Here is a 14,236-nt window from a genome sequence, read left to right on the forward strand (position 1 = left end):
TGTCTCCCCTCCTTGCCTGTTTTCACCTCCTCTACTCAACTCCTGCCCAGCCCAAGGCAAGCCTCCTCCAGGAAGTCCTCCTTGATGTCTGACAGTCAAACCCCAAGGGTGCTACCCAGCGAGGTTGCTGGTTGTTCAATTTGCCAACACAGCTTTAGATTTTGCTGCAGTGAGTGCAGATGCAAACATGAGCTAATTTTGTTCTCTCACCAGGCTCACCAGTATTTGCTGGGCACTGACTCGGAGCCAGGGGCTGCAGGGCTGCAGAGGACACAGGAACAAACATGCACTGAGCCCCTGCAGATGCCCTTCCTGTGCTCAGGGGAGCCCACATGTAACCCTAGGCAAGATCCTTCCCCCATTTGGCAGATGAGGAAACTGAGGCCCAGAGAAGAGGAGGAAGCTGCTCAGGGTCACTCAGTGAGCCGGTGGGATTCAACACTAGGCAAGTCCCCAGATCCACACCCACCCCTCCCCATACTCCCTGCCCCAGAACCTTTTAAGCTCCCACTGCTGGAGCAGGACTGGCCCTTTGCCCTTGAGCTCTGGTCACGCAGGTGGGCTCCATAGCCACAGCCACGCAGGGAGGGGAGGGACAGGGTGCAGCTGGCAGGATTCTATGTCGCCCCTCGGTGGCATGCCCACCTGCTCAGCCCGGCCTCCAGCCTGTTCCTCCACCTGGGGACTCAAAGCCCCTCACCAGCCCCCTGACCACTCACTTCCCCAAACTGTCCAGCCCTGGCTGGAGAAGCAACAGAACACAAATTAATGCATCTTCAGCTCTGGCTCCAAATGATTTTTCTCTCACCTTCCTGGGCTAATCCCTCATCAGCTCCATCCTCAGAGAAATATGAAAGGACCCAGAGGGTGAAGGCTGGTCCTAGCTTTGGGGAACATGGGCCTGGCCCCGGGACTGGTGCAGGTTGATAAACCTAATTCCTTGGAGGTGATGGTGACATGGCTCAGCACGAAAAATGGTGTCCAGGTGTGTGCATGTGCATGTGAGGTCAGCAAAGCCCTCTCTGCTCCCCCAGGTCCTGGACCCAGGCCCTGGGGCTAAGCTGGGGCTGCTGCATGAGTCCCCAGTTTGCTAATGGAGGGGAGGCCTCCCTTGATAATGAGCATCATCTTATGAACTCCCCTGGGCCGCCACCTCTCAGACTTTATTTTTTCTGACTCAGTCTCAACTCGAAACAAGGAGAGAGGGGCTGAGAGAGAGAAAAACTCCAAGCTGTCACCTTTGGTAGATGCTCAAGAAAAGGAGCGTCTTGTTACAGGCGGGGAAACTGAGGCTCTAAGAGGGAACTCAGTGTTTATACAAGCAGTTGGTGGCAGAGCTGGGACAGGCATCGGGACTCAGCAGGGCTCCTGACTGTCAGTGCGTGCATGTGAAATGGTGCATGTGACAGTTAAGGACACAAATGCGAAGTGGGTGAGAACATGCGCCTTAGTCTCAGAGTGTGAGTGTGAGAAACACTTGAGGGTGGTGGTCGCGGCTCTTCCCTTCGGCAACCCTCACATCTTGTAGGTGACTCTTAGCAGATCTTCTGTGTCCCCAGCCTGTCCTTGCCGGACTCTGAGCTGACGTTCCATTCCAGAAAATTCTCAGCTGCTGGCCAGGAGCAGTAGGGAACCCAGTTGTTTCTATTTGGTCTTTATTGAATAAAAATGAAATTTAAACTCTTTGCAGGGAGGTAATTTTTCCTAATCACTCACCCTGCTGCACGGATCCCCACAACTTGATTCTGTCTAATGAGATTAATTGGATGGAGAGTGATTTCTTTTCTGTGAGAAAATTAACCACAGAGAAGGGGGGTCATTTCAGGCACAATGACTCCCTACCCCCAAGCAAGCTCCTGGGGCCCAGGTTTTGGGTGGGGGGCTGCCTTGTTCCAAGGCCTCCCTCTGGCCTCTCCTCTCTCTGCCTCTCTCCCATCACTGGCTCCTTCTGTCACCGAGTCCCTATCACCATCTGTCTCTGTCTCCCATGTCCCTGACCCTCTCCTTGTCTGGACTTCTGTGATCCTGACTGCGGGGGAGGCCACCGCCCTGTGCCCCTGGATTAAAGAGGCTGATGTTCTCCATGAGGGGAGGGGAAAGGCACAGCGTGAAGCGCTCAAGTTCACCTTCTGAAGCAGCTGGGGCTGAGGTGAGGGGGTTACGTGGGCAGTCCCCCATAGCCCCACCCCGTGTGCCACCAGTATCCTGGTTTCCAAAGCCTTTAAACTACATAGAGTTTTACAGTTTGCATGGGCTGGATGCAGCCTGAGTGCCCACAGAGGGGGCTGCAGGGCCAGGTTGGGCCAGACCAGCTGTGGGGCTCAGGGAGGGCCTGGCTGGAAGAAAGGGGTCTGGGCAGCCCCTCTCTCAGCCTGAGGGAGGCTGAAGGGTCTGCTGTCCCAGTCACTCCCCCAGGGCCAAGCTGGCACTTCCCTCCCACAGGCACAGAATCCTGGGCCCCAGACACCTGCTCCTTCCTGGAGCTCAGCACCACCTTCCTTTCTGACTGCTGGGCCTGGGCCTGTCCTCAGCTGCTGCTGCCCTGCAGCCCCTGCTGGGGTTCTCCCATCCCTGCCTCCCTGGGGCCTCCCTCCATACCCCCTGTCTACACTATTCTCACCCAGTCCAGAGCACCATCTTCTCTCCCTAGACACTGCACAGCCGCTCCAGTCTCCTGGACCCAGGCTCTCCCCCTCCAGTTCACAGGCTGCAGCCGACATGAACAGGCCATGCCCCCTCTCAAAGCCCTGCCATGGCTCCACTGCTCTGAGCACTAAAATCCCAACAGCAGTGTGGACTGCAGGGCCCTTGTGAAATGGCCACATGGACCTCTGCAGTCCCGTCTTTCCCACTCCCATCTCACATTCACCGCACAGAGTCAGCTGTGTGCAGGCCTCTGTGTGTGCTGGGCCATCTTTCTAGGACACCCTCTCCCAGGCCTGCCTGACGCCAGCTTTCTGCACAGCCCTGCTCGATGGTCAACAGCAGATGGTGTGTACTGAGTGCTTACTGTGTGCCAGGCACTATGCTGCGGGCTTTACATGGTTATCCCATTTAACACTCCCAGCAACCCTGCAGTGATAGCTATTATCCGTCCCCATTTTACAGAAGAGAAACTGAGGTTCAGACATGAAGCATCTGGCCAAGGTCTCTCATCTGGAAAGTAAATGGTGGAGCTGGCATTTGGGTCAGGTCATTTGCACAAGGTCGCTCCTGCCCATCCCAGGCACCTTTTCCCAGGTTCAGGGCCCCTCCTCCACACGCCTATTTCCCCTACACAAGCATTTGCCTGACTGTTCTGAAACTACCAATTTCCCAGTCTCCCCATGGAGCCTGGGCTGTGAGCTCCCCAGGACCACCTGGATCTCACCTGTCTCTAAGCTCCAGAGCCCAGAATGGGACCCAGTACATGGTAGACACTTGGCCAGGGTCTGCTGACTGAGGAGTAGGGAGCAGCCCTGCTGGCAGCTGGGCCCCTCCCTCCCACACCCATCCCTTCCACCACTCGATACCTCAGTAAGCAAAGCCTTTAAACCAAAAACAATTTTACCGTTCATTTGAGTTAGTCACGGCTGCTCTTTCTGAAAACAATCTTCCCCAAATTGTCTGCAGAGAGGCGAGCACCCTGCCTGGCAGCCCCCACCCCACCCTCCATCACAGACCCTTGGAATCACAGGAGATGGTGGGAAGTGGGAATAGTAGAGACCCCAGGAATTCAAGTCAGCTGTAAAGCTGCATGTCGGCTGTGATAGGCACTGGAGTACCACACTCAAGAGAAGGGCCCCACCCCCACCCTCATGGGGCTCACTGTATAAAGGAAGAGACGAACATCAAACAAATCATCACACAAGTGATTCTGTAGTTAGCACTAAGCTGCAATAAGTTAATTATGCAGAAATCTAACAATACTAACTATACAAACCTGGCAATTTGTTAAACCTCTTGGAGCCTCTGTTTCCTCATTTGTAAAATGGGGATCCTATTGGCATCTTCCTCATGGGGTGCTGAGAACACAACGAGATGGTTAAAACCCTTAACCTGGCACCTAGCTGGTGTTTAACATACATTAAGAGCTCCCTCAGTCAGTTCCAGCTGCCGTAACAAGACACAAGTCGGGGAGGCTTAAATAAAAGAAATTCATTGTCTCTCAGTTCTTGAGCCCAGAAATCTGGGATCAAGGTGTTGGCAAGGTGAGTTTCTTCTGTCTCTTCTCTTGGCTTGTAGATAGTCATGTTCTCCCTGTGTCCTTACGTTGGACAAGGCCCCACCCTGTGACCTCACTCTAGTTTAATCCCCTCTTTCAAGGCCATCTCTCCAAATATGGAGATGGTCACATTCTCACGTATTGGAGGTTAGGACTGCAACATACAAATTTGTGGGGAAACGCGATTCACCCTGTAACAGGATATATCCAAGAAAATTGAGTACATATATCCACAAATCACTTATATGTAAATTTTCATAGAAGCTTTATTTATAATAGTTTAAAAAGAAAATAACACACATGTCCATCTATGAGAAAATGAATAAATACATTGTGAAGAGTGATAAAATTGAAATACACAGAATTTTTCAAAAATAAACAAACTACATACATATGTAGATATATATATATAAAACATCATATATTAGATATATATAGAACATATATGAATATCACAGACAGGGTCAACAAAAAACATCTGCCACAAAAGACACATCCTTTACATTCCCATTAATATGAACAAGTCTATAGTGATATTATAGAACAATGAATAGCTCTCAGGGTTGGGGGATTGACTGGAAAGGGAAACAAAGACTTTCTTTGATGCTAGAAATGTTCTTTGTCTTGATCTGGCTGGTGGTTACATGGGTGTACATCTGTGTAAAATTTCATAGAGCTATCTCCATCAGCTTTTGCTCAAAATACAAATTGGGTGGTAAACAGCCATTTATTTAGCTCACAATTCTAATGGCTGTTTGTGCAATTGATCATGTCTAGTTTAGCTCAGGTCATCTCTCCTGAGTCTATGGTCCACTAGTATTGTGGATTACAGCTGGATGATTTAAGGATGGTTTCACTCACACATCTGATAGTCGGCAAGCTATCAGCTGGGGCACCTTCATTCTTTTCCGTATGGTCTCTGACTTTCCATCAAGCTAGCTCAGATTCATTCCATGTCTCCAAGTTCAGCAAAAAAAAAAAAAAAAAAAAAAAAGAGAAGGACCCTATGGGCAAGCACTTCAAAAGCCTCTGTATGTCTACTCTTTGTTAGTGTTTCCATTGACCAGAGCAAGTCCACTGGCCAACCCAGATGGAAGAGGTGGAGAAATAAACTTCCATTCTTGATGGAAGGATTTGAAATGCCAAATCACAAAAGTATGAAATCAGAATGGAAAGAATTTATGGTTATTTTACAACCTACCACATGTACACTTAAGATTTGTATATTTCATATGCAAGTTATATATTAATACAATAAATAGAAAAATACAGGGTTTGAGTCAAATGATGACAAAAGGCATTCTTGGTGTCAGTATACTTGTAGGTTTCCTTGTTAGGGTCCCTGTTTTCTACATGGCCCCTGATTATGTAGAGACAGTGTTGTTACAAGATGCGTGTGAGTATATGTGTGTGGATGGCAAGTTGTCGCTTCACAACTTGTAGTCTCAGTCAGATTTCTCTCAGGTGGGATGGAGTAAGAGATGGGATTATCAATGGACTATATTGTGAAGAGCTGAACATAGGTACATCTGATGTTTACACAGGTAAACTTGACGAACAGGTAAACCTGATTTCTCACCTGTAGAAGTCAGGCTGAGAGGCCAGGCACGGTGGCTCACACCTGTAATCCCAGTACTTTGGGAGGCTGAGGGGGGCTAGATCATGAGGTCAGGAGATGGAGGCCATCCTGGCCAACAGGGCGAAATCCCATCTCTACTAAAAATACAAAAATTAGCTGGGTCATGCACCTGTAATTCCAACTACTCGGGAGGCTGAGGCAGGAGCATCACTTGAACCCGGGAGGCGGGGGTTGTAGTGAGCCAAGATTGAGCCACTGCACTCCAGCCTGGCCACCGAGCGAGACTCCGTCGAAAAGAAAGGGAAAGGGAGGGGAGGAGAGGTGGGGAGAGGAGAAGCGGGAGCGGGGAGGGAAAGGAAGGGAAGGGGAGGGAAGGGGAGGGAAGGGGAGGGAAGGGAAGGGAAGGGAAGGGAAGGGAAGGGAAGGGAAGGGAAGGGAAGGGAAGGGAAGGGAAGGGAAGGGAAGGGAAGGGAAGGGACAGGCTAAGAAATGAGCCAGGGAAGTGCAATGTCCTGGGTCAGTTGTTTCAGCACCATGGAGAGCTCTGATGGACGTTAAGGGACATTTCTCTTCATAGTCCCAGGATCGCTCATTCCTCTCTGTCTTCTAGGCAAAATTATCTGGTTAAGAGACATTTACTCTTGCAAACTTTACATTGTTAGCAGAAGTGATGGCATGGGCCCTGGAACCAAACTGTCTGTGTTCCCGTCTTGGTTGCACTACACAAGCTGTGACTTTGGGAGAAGTTACTTAACCTCTGTACCATGTGCTTTATCTGTCATGAGAAAAGTAATGGTAGCTACTTCATAGGATTGCAGTGAGGACATATTCAAACTAAAGAAAGCAAAGAGCTTAACATAGTGGCTGGCACATGGTAAGTACTAAAAAGTTAGCTATTATTATGGTGGTCAGTATTATTATCTCCCAAGAGCTATTTTACATAAGATGGAGAGGATTAAGAAGACTTCCTTCACCCCAGATGCCTGAAAAATTTGCTATATAACCTCATGTGAACTATATGAACTACCCAGACCCCATTCCCATTCTGTAAAATGATGCGATTTGCTTTTTCCACATTATTAGATTTTATCTTTTTACCAAGAGAAAGTGTCCATGTATTATTTGATAAAATAAATAAAGCAATAAAATAAAATAATAAAATAAAACAAAATGACATAATAAAAAATGGAATTTAAAAAGATTTTACACTAAAAGGCCTTTATGACCCCAATAAGCCCTATCTGTTCCAGGTTTTGGATGCAGGACTCAGGGGTGGATAGAGTCGGGATGGGGGTTTGGTAAGAAGGGAGGACTTTGGAGCCAGCCTGGAAGAGGACTCAAAAAGAACACATTGAGCATGTCAAGGCTTTTAGTTCTTACATTATCTCCCCCAGTCCCACTCTCTCTTGCCCAACTTATTGTGCTTAGACTCTGGGCACCTCTGAGCCCAGATACACAGGCACTCCCCATCCTCTCCCCTTGCTTTGGCCACACTGGCATGGTTTTAGCTTCTTGACAACACTGTAGTGCTTCTCTTCCCACAGGCTGTGCCCTCTGTCAGGAACGTGCAGTACCCTTCAGAGTCTTACAATTGAAGGGACAATAACCAAATGAATCCTGTTTAAACAAAAGAAATAAAAAGGGAAGACTATTTTGTTCATTCACCTGAAAAATCCAGGCGTGCATAGCTTCAGGCATGGCTGGATCCAGGGATTCAAAGAACATTTCAGACTGTGGTCTTCCTGTCTCCTCGGGGCTGGCATTATTCACAGCCGCGCTCTCCCTGCAGGTGAGAAGTGGCTACACTGGTGGTATCAGGCTTGCATCACACTGGCTACACGCCTCTCCTCCCGGATAGTTATAGCAAAGTTTCTGGAATGATTCTCATTGGCCAAGATGGGGCCATCTGCCCACTCCTGAAAGAATCACGTAGCCAATGGGTGAAGTTTAACTGAAGGGTCAGTCCTGGATGGCAGGAGCCAGAGGACAGGTCAGCCCCATCCGCTGAACTAACTGAACATGGAGTTGGTTTCACAGGAAAATCGGAAGTGGTCCCTGTAGAAGAGGAGAAGTGGTTCAGGAACAAGTAAACGATTAAACAGAAGCCCACTACTCATTCACCTGGACTCATCCTGCAGGTCTCAGCCTAAGTGCCACTTCTTCAGTGTGATCTCAGTTAGGGCCCACCAGTCTCTTTCCTCTGCTTTTTAACTCTTATTTTTCTCACAGCTGAAATGTACTGAATGCTAAATATGTACAGACATTGTCCTAAGAGCTTTACATACATTAGTAACTGTAATTATTTTAATATCCCTCTAAGGGATGAGAAAACTGAGGTGCAGAGAGGTTGAGTATTGAGTAACTTGCCCAAGTGCGCACAGCCAGGAAGTGACAGAGTTGGTATTCCAGCCCGGGTGGTCACTTTTCAGCCCACACTTTCCCCAAACCACTGGATTTCTCTTTCTAAATGTCACATGGGTAATCATGAATTTGCATATACACATGCACAAACACACAAGCTCACATAAACACACATTCACACATTCACACACATCTATTCTCACACATTCTCAAAACACATACATACGTATTTATGCACAAATACATTTCGCATGCACACACAAACACAAATAAGCATACACTCGCCAAAAACATTTTCACACACACGTACTCATACATGCATTTGCTAACAGATACATACTACACACACACACTCACATAGATACCTTCATATAACCACTCCCATTTATACACACAATCGCAAACGTGCACTCATATAAACACTCCCATGTCATCACACACTCATACATGCGTGCATACACATGGTCACACTGTCACACACTTTTGCACATACACGTGCACTCACACATGTACACTCAAATACATATTTTCTTACACTCACAAAACATTCACATGCACTAAATGTATTCACTCACACATCTGCACACATGTGCACTCAAATAGACATTCATATGTACATTCAAAAACATACATGCATTCACACACACATACACATCCATTTGCATACACTCACACAAATATTCTCAAAAACACACACATTCATGCACATTTTCACTCATACACACACACATACATACACTCATATAAACACTCTGACATTCTCATCCACACAAATTCACAGACTCTCACATGCACACATACATGAGCCCAGGAGTTCAAGACTGCAATGAGCTGTGATTGCTCCACTGCACTCCACACACATGCACAGACACACATATATGCAAAGTCACATATGTGCACACACTCAAACACTCATGCACACAAATTTGAATGATTAATTGCTCAATGCCTGCCTCTGAACTCTGCATAAACTCCTTGGAGACAGGACCCTGTCTCTCTCATTGATTGTGTCCCAAGAACCTGTCACAGTGCAGAGTAGGACTTGGTGCCCTCATTTTTCCAATGGGAATAACGAGTCCAGCTCAACCAGCTCTCCCTATAAGGGGGATTTGGAGAGCTTACAAAAAAGTCTGTTTCTCCTCTTCCCCTTCTCCCTCTCCACATCCCACTCTACCTTCCTAAGCTAATTAAATGATACCATGGAACGTATTTCATTTGCATTTGGCTCAAAGGGCCAGGGAGTGCCGGTGTGTGCTCATTAGACAGCTCTGAGTAGAGGGATGTAATGAGCCCGTTTTATTATAGTCGTCATCTCGGCCCATCCTGCGAGACAATCTTGTAGTCACTGGGGAGAAAGAGAACCACAAACCTGAGAGCCTTGGTTTCAGGGCTGAGGAGTGGGAGGAGGACCCAACTTGGAGAAAGCCACAGGTTGCCCTGGGCCCTGGGCTCTGGCTGGGGCAGGAGGGAGGAGGAGGCGAGCCTGAGCCCAGGTGGCCCCTGTTACCATTACTGTCACCCTAAACGTGAGTCTCAGAACTCCACGCTGGCTTTGACTAGAGCCACAGCCAAGGGTCCCAACCTAGGGGCCCAGAACTCCTGGGGAGCTAACCTCAAGGGTCTCCAGATTTAGTTGTGTATCATACGCTGTTTGCAGCTGGAAGAATTGACCTGGTACATAGCAAAGCACCACTTTACGATCTGCATGTACTACAGAAACAGAAACAATACTGAGAAGCATTTCTGCATCCCTGGTGGCCTTTGTCCATTGGGAATTTCCTCTGTTGTTGGGATCTAAGAGCAGCGATTGGAGAAATTATATAATAATAGCAGCCATCATTCCTTGAGGACCTACTGTGTGCTAGGGCCCTGGGCTTAGCGACTTACCTGGATTATTTCATTTAATCCTCAAACCACCCCTCAGGGGTAGGTATTATGTTATCATCCCTACTTTATGGATGAGGAAATTGTGATTCAGAGAATTAAGTGACATGTTCAAAGACACGTAGCCGGATTGCGGTAAACTGGGGATTTGATCTTAGACCTGCCCAACACCACAGTCAGCTCCACTGCTCTCTGCTACCTCCAGTTTACAAAAACAGTTCATAGCACGGGGTTCCAACACTTTTATTAATGTCAAATTTAAAAATCTGGACTTGCATTCCAAATGTTCTGACTTTAATTAAGGGCTTTCTGTGTGCCCAGCTCTGTTCCAGAACTTTACAAATATTACCTCATTTAATCCACACAAAGACTCAGTGAGGGAGGCACTATTTATTACCCCATTTTACAGATGAGGAAACCAAGGCACAGAAAGCTTTGGTTACTTCCTCAAGTCACAGAGCTGGTGTTGAATTGATTGGGCTGCAATTGGGTCCGGCAGCTGGGTGCACAAGTCCACACCATACCCAACTCCATCCTCATGGAGCTGGGCTATGGTTCTACAAGTCAGTTTCCTACTGCAACAAATTACCAAAAACTTAGTGGCTTCAACAATACAAACTGGTAGTGCACAGTGGTTCATACCTGCAATCTTAGCACTTTGTGGGGTTCAGGTGGGAGGATTTCTTGAGGCCCGGAGTTCAAGATCAGACTGGGCAACATAGTGAAACCCTTGTCTCTACAAAAAAATTTAAAACAATTAGCCAGTGTGGTGGCACGTGCTTGTAGTCCCAGCTACTCAGGAGGCTAAGGTGGGAGGATCCCTTGAGCCCAGGAGTTCAAGGCTTCAGGGATCCGTGATTGTGCGACTGCACTCCAGCCTAGTGACAGAATGAGATCCTGTCTTAAAAATAATAATAGGCTGGGCGCAGTGGCTCATACCTGTAATCTCAGAACTTTGAGAGGCCAAGGCAGGCAGATCACTTGAGGTCAGGAGTTCAAGACCAGCTTGGTCAACATGACAAAATTCCATCTCTACGAAAAATACAAAAGTTAGCTGGACATGGTGGTGCTACCTTGGAGGCTGAGGCATGAGAATCACTTGAACCTGGGAGATGGAGGTTGCAGTGAGCCAAGATCACGCCACTGCACTCCAGCCTGAGCAACGGAGTGAGACTCCGTCTCAATAATAATAATAATAATAATATTGATAATCAAAGTGTCTGCAAGGTTGTGTCCCTTCTGGAGGCTCCATGGGAGAACACACTTCCTCGCCTGCTCCAGCTCCTGGAGGCCACCTGGATTATTCGGCTTGTGGTCCCTTCCTCCACCTCAAAGCCAGCCAGCATCGGCAGTTCAAGTTCCTCTCACACCACATCACTCCAACCTCCTCCTCTGCCTTCTTCCACTTTAAGGACCCTCGTGATTACATGGGGCCCACCTGCATAATCTAAGGTAATTCCTCTATTTTTAAGATCTGCTAAATAACAACCTTAATTCCATGTGCAGCTTTATTTTTGTTTGCCATGTAATGTAAAATAACATTGCAGGAATTAGGAAGTGGACCTCTTTAGATGCCACCATTCTGCCCACCTTAATTTAATAATAACTATTTTGGGGGACCACTTGCTCCATTTCAGGCACCATTTGCAGAGGCTTTACTCATATCACTCATTTAACCCCCACAAAAAACAAATGAGGGAATGCTCACCACTCCCACTTTACAGATAGGAAGACTGAGGCTCAGGAGACAGAGGGGCTGCCAGGATTCTCCCAGGGCCAGTCCAGGTCTGGTGGTCCTCTGGGGGTTGACAGATCTGACTCCAGAGCCCACTCTCCTCCCTGCAATGTGTTTGAGAATGGAGCAGGGCTTTAATTCGTTTCTGATACGATTTGAGATCTCAGCTAGACCAGACCTGGGGATGCTAGAGATACCTTCAGGAGGTCATCCCTGGGCACACTCACAATACCTCTTGCTCACTCCCACCATGGCGGTCAGCACCAGCCCCCACCCAGCCATCTGTGCAAATGAGGCCAGCACCTCTGCCAGTCTCTCCTCAATTTATTAGAAATCAGGCACTTCGCAGCCTTCTGCTGACCCCTTAGATCGCAGCAGAACTTTGGGCCCCAGAGACCCCTTACTCTGCCCAGTGGCTTTTCCAACGGCTGAAATTGTTAGCCCATTGTTAGTGGATTTATGAACCCATTAGCAGGGAAGTGGCTGCCCTCTACACCCCCTGGATGTATGAACTACCTGTGCCTGGTGTCCTGGCACACGATGGCGAGGCCAGCCCTGGCGGTGGAGCCTTTGTTTCTCTTTCCTGAACCACATTGAAAGTGGAATCCGTGAGACCATCAGGGTCAGCTCTCCCTGAGGGCAGAGAATGTGTGCAGGGAAGGGACTTGGAGGAAAGCCAGGGGGACACAGAAAAGGTGGTCTGGGCAGGGAAAGGGAGACCTCCAATGGAATAGAGGGGAGAACTCAACTCTCCTGAGCCCTGCTGTGTGCCAGAAATTCATATACATTCCTTGTCCAAGCCTCATCACCTGGGTCGGCAGCTGTCACTCATCCTATTATGGGATTTTTGCCCAGTTAGCAGATGAGGAAGTGGAGGCCTGGAGAGGTCAAGTGACCTGCCCAAGGTCACACAGCTTAGCTGTCACGAAGCAGGGATTCAAATCCAGGCCCCTGATGAGCCCTAAGTCCATCTTCTTCCTTCCTCCCAACCTCCCTGTCTAGACTTACTTTTCATCTCAGGGGAGTACGCATGGCTCCTTTCACTTGGGCTGCCCCCACCCCAAAACTCCCACAAAGCCACCAGGCAGCTCCCTGGGAAAGGGAAGCCTCAGGAAGTCCCTGCCTTCAAGGGAGAGGACCTGGAAGATTCCTCCTGAGAAGCAAACATTTTCCAGCCAAGGAAATCCCTGAGACCTCTTAGTAATCGCAGGTGCCGCCAGCTGCCCTCCTTCCCCTGGAGGTTTGTAAATCAAACCTTAGAACTGGATTCACGTAACTCTGTCAGGGGATAAGTAAAGTAGGAAGCAGGGGAGACACACAGGGAGAGGAGCAGCTGCCCAAGCTGGGCCCTGCGGGGCTTCAGGGATGGAGGTGAGGGGCACAGTGTGGCCGCCGAGGGACCACGGCTCCCACTTGCCGCCCCAGGGGGTTGAGCCAGGGGCTTCCTGGGGGTCCCTGCCAGCACCAACATCTGCCAGCCCCAGTTGACCAGCCCAATCAATTTAACCCTGGCCCAGTGTCTAGGGACAGTTGGGGCAAAGGGTCTGGGCTCAGAGGTGGAAGCTGGAGAGGAGGCTTGGAGTCTTCAGCAGCTCTGAGCTAAACCCTGGGTAGAGCATGTGGTGGGGCAGAGGGGGCTGACAGAGGACAGGACAGGGTGTGGGTGCCCAGCAGGGGCCCTGGGCTCAGCACCCTGGGCTGGGAGTCCAGGCCTGGTCAGTTCTGGGTCTGCTGTGGACTTGCTGTGTAATGTTGGGCAAGTCACACGGCCTCTCTGGGCCTCAGCTGCCTCATCTGCAAAGTGGAGATGATTATTCTGCTCTCTATGCAGGGACATCAAAGAGGCAAGACCTGGTTGGGAAGAGCAGCCAGAAGCACAGGGGCAGAGCCTGGCCCTGCTCCACCTTCCTCTGCCCCCAGCCTCCTGGTGACTGGCCAGGTCCTGGTGTCCCCACCCATGAAAGTGCAGTTGATTGGCAGAGGTGAGGTCTTTGTGCAAATGAGGCTGCTTCCCTCCCTCCTCCTCTTTCTCCCCAAGGTCACCATCACCAGGGCTTCCCACAGGCTGGCTGGAGTTTCCCAGGTGGGGGCTGAGCCTTGTAAAACATTTCATTTCTCATCTGCGTGCACAGCAGCTCAGCTGTCTCCCGCAGGATCCATGCTGCTCCCCAGCCCTGTCCTGGTCCTTGTGCCCCCTGGAAGAGCAGCCCTCAGCTTCCTCTTTCTGTGTGACTTTCGATGGATTCCTTTACCTCTGAGCCTCAGTCTCCTCCTGTGTTAAATGGGGATAAAAGCACCTACCTCATGGATTTGTCCTGTTTACTCACACATTCTTGTAATCCTCCAAGAAATACTGAATGTTTCCTGGGCGTCTCCTGTGTGCCAGGCCCTGGTCTGGGTGCTGAGAACAGGTATGGAGGTGGTCAGTGGAGACAGGGCCCTGCCCTCGTGGGGCTCCCTCAGGGTGAGTGGC

This window comes from Rhinopithecus roxellana, chromosome 12, assembly GCF_007565055.1.
Source record: "Rhinopithecus roxellana isolate Shanxi Qingling chromosome 12, ASM756505v1, whole genome shotgun sequence".
NCBI lineage: Eukaryota > Metazoa > Chordata > Mammalia > Primates > Cercopithecidae > Rhinopithecus > Rhinopithecus roxellana.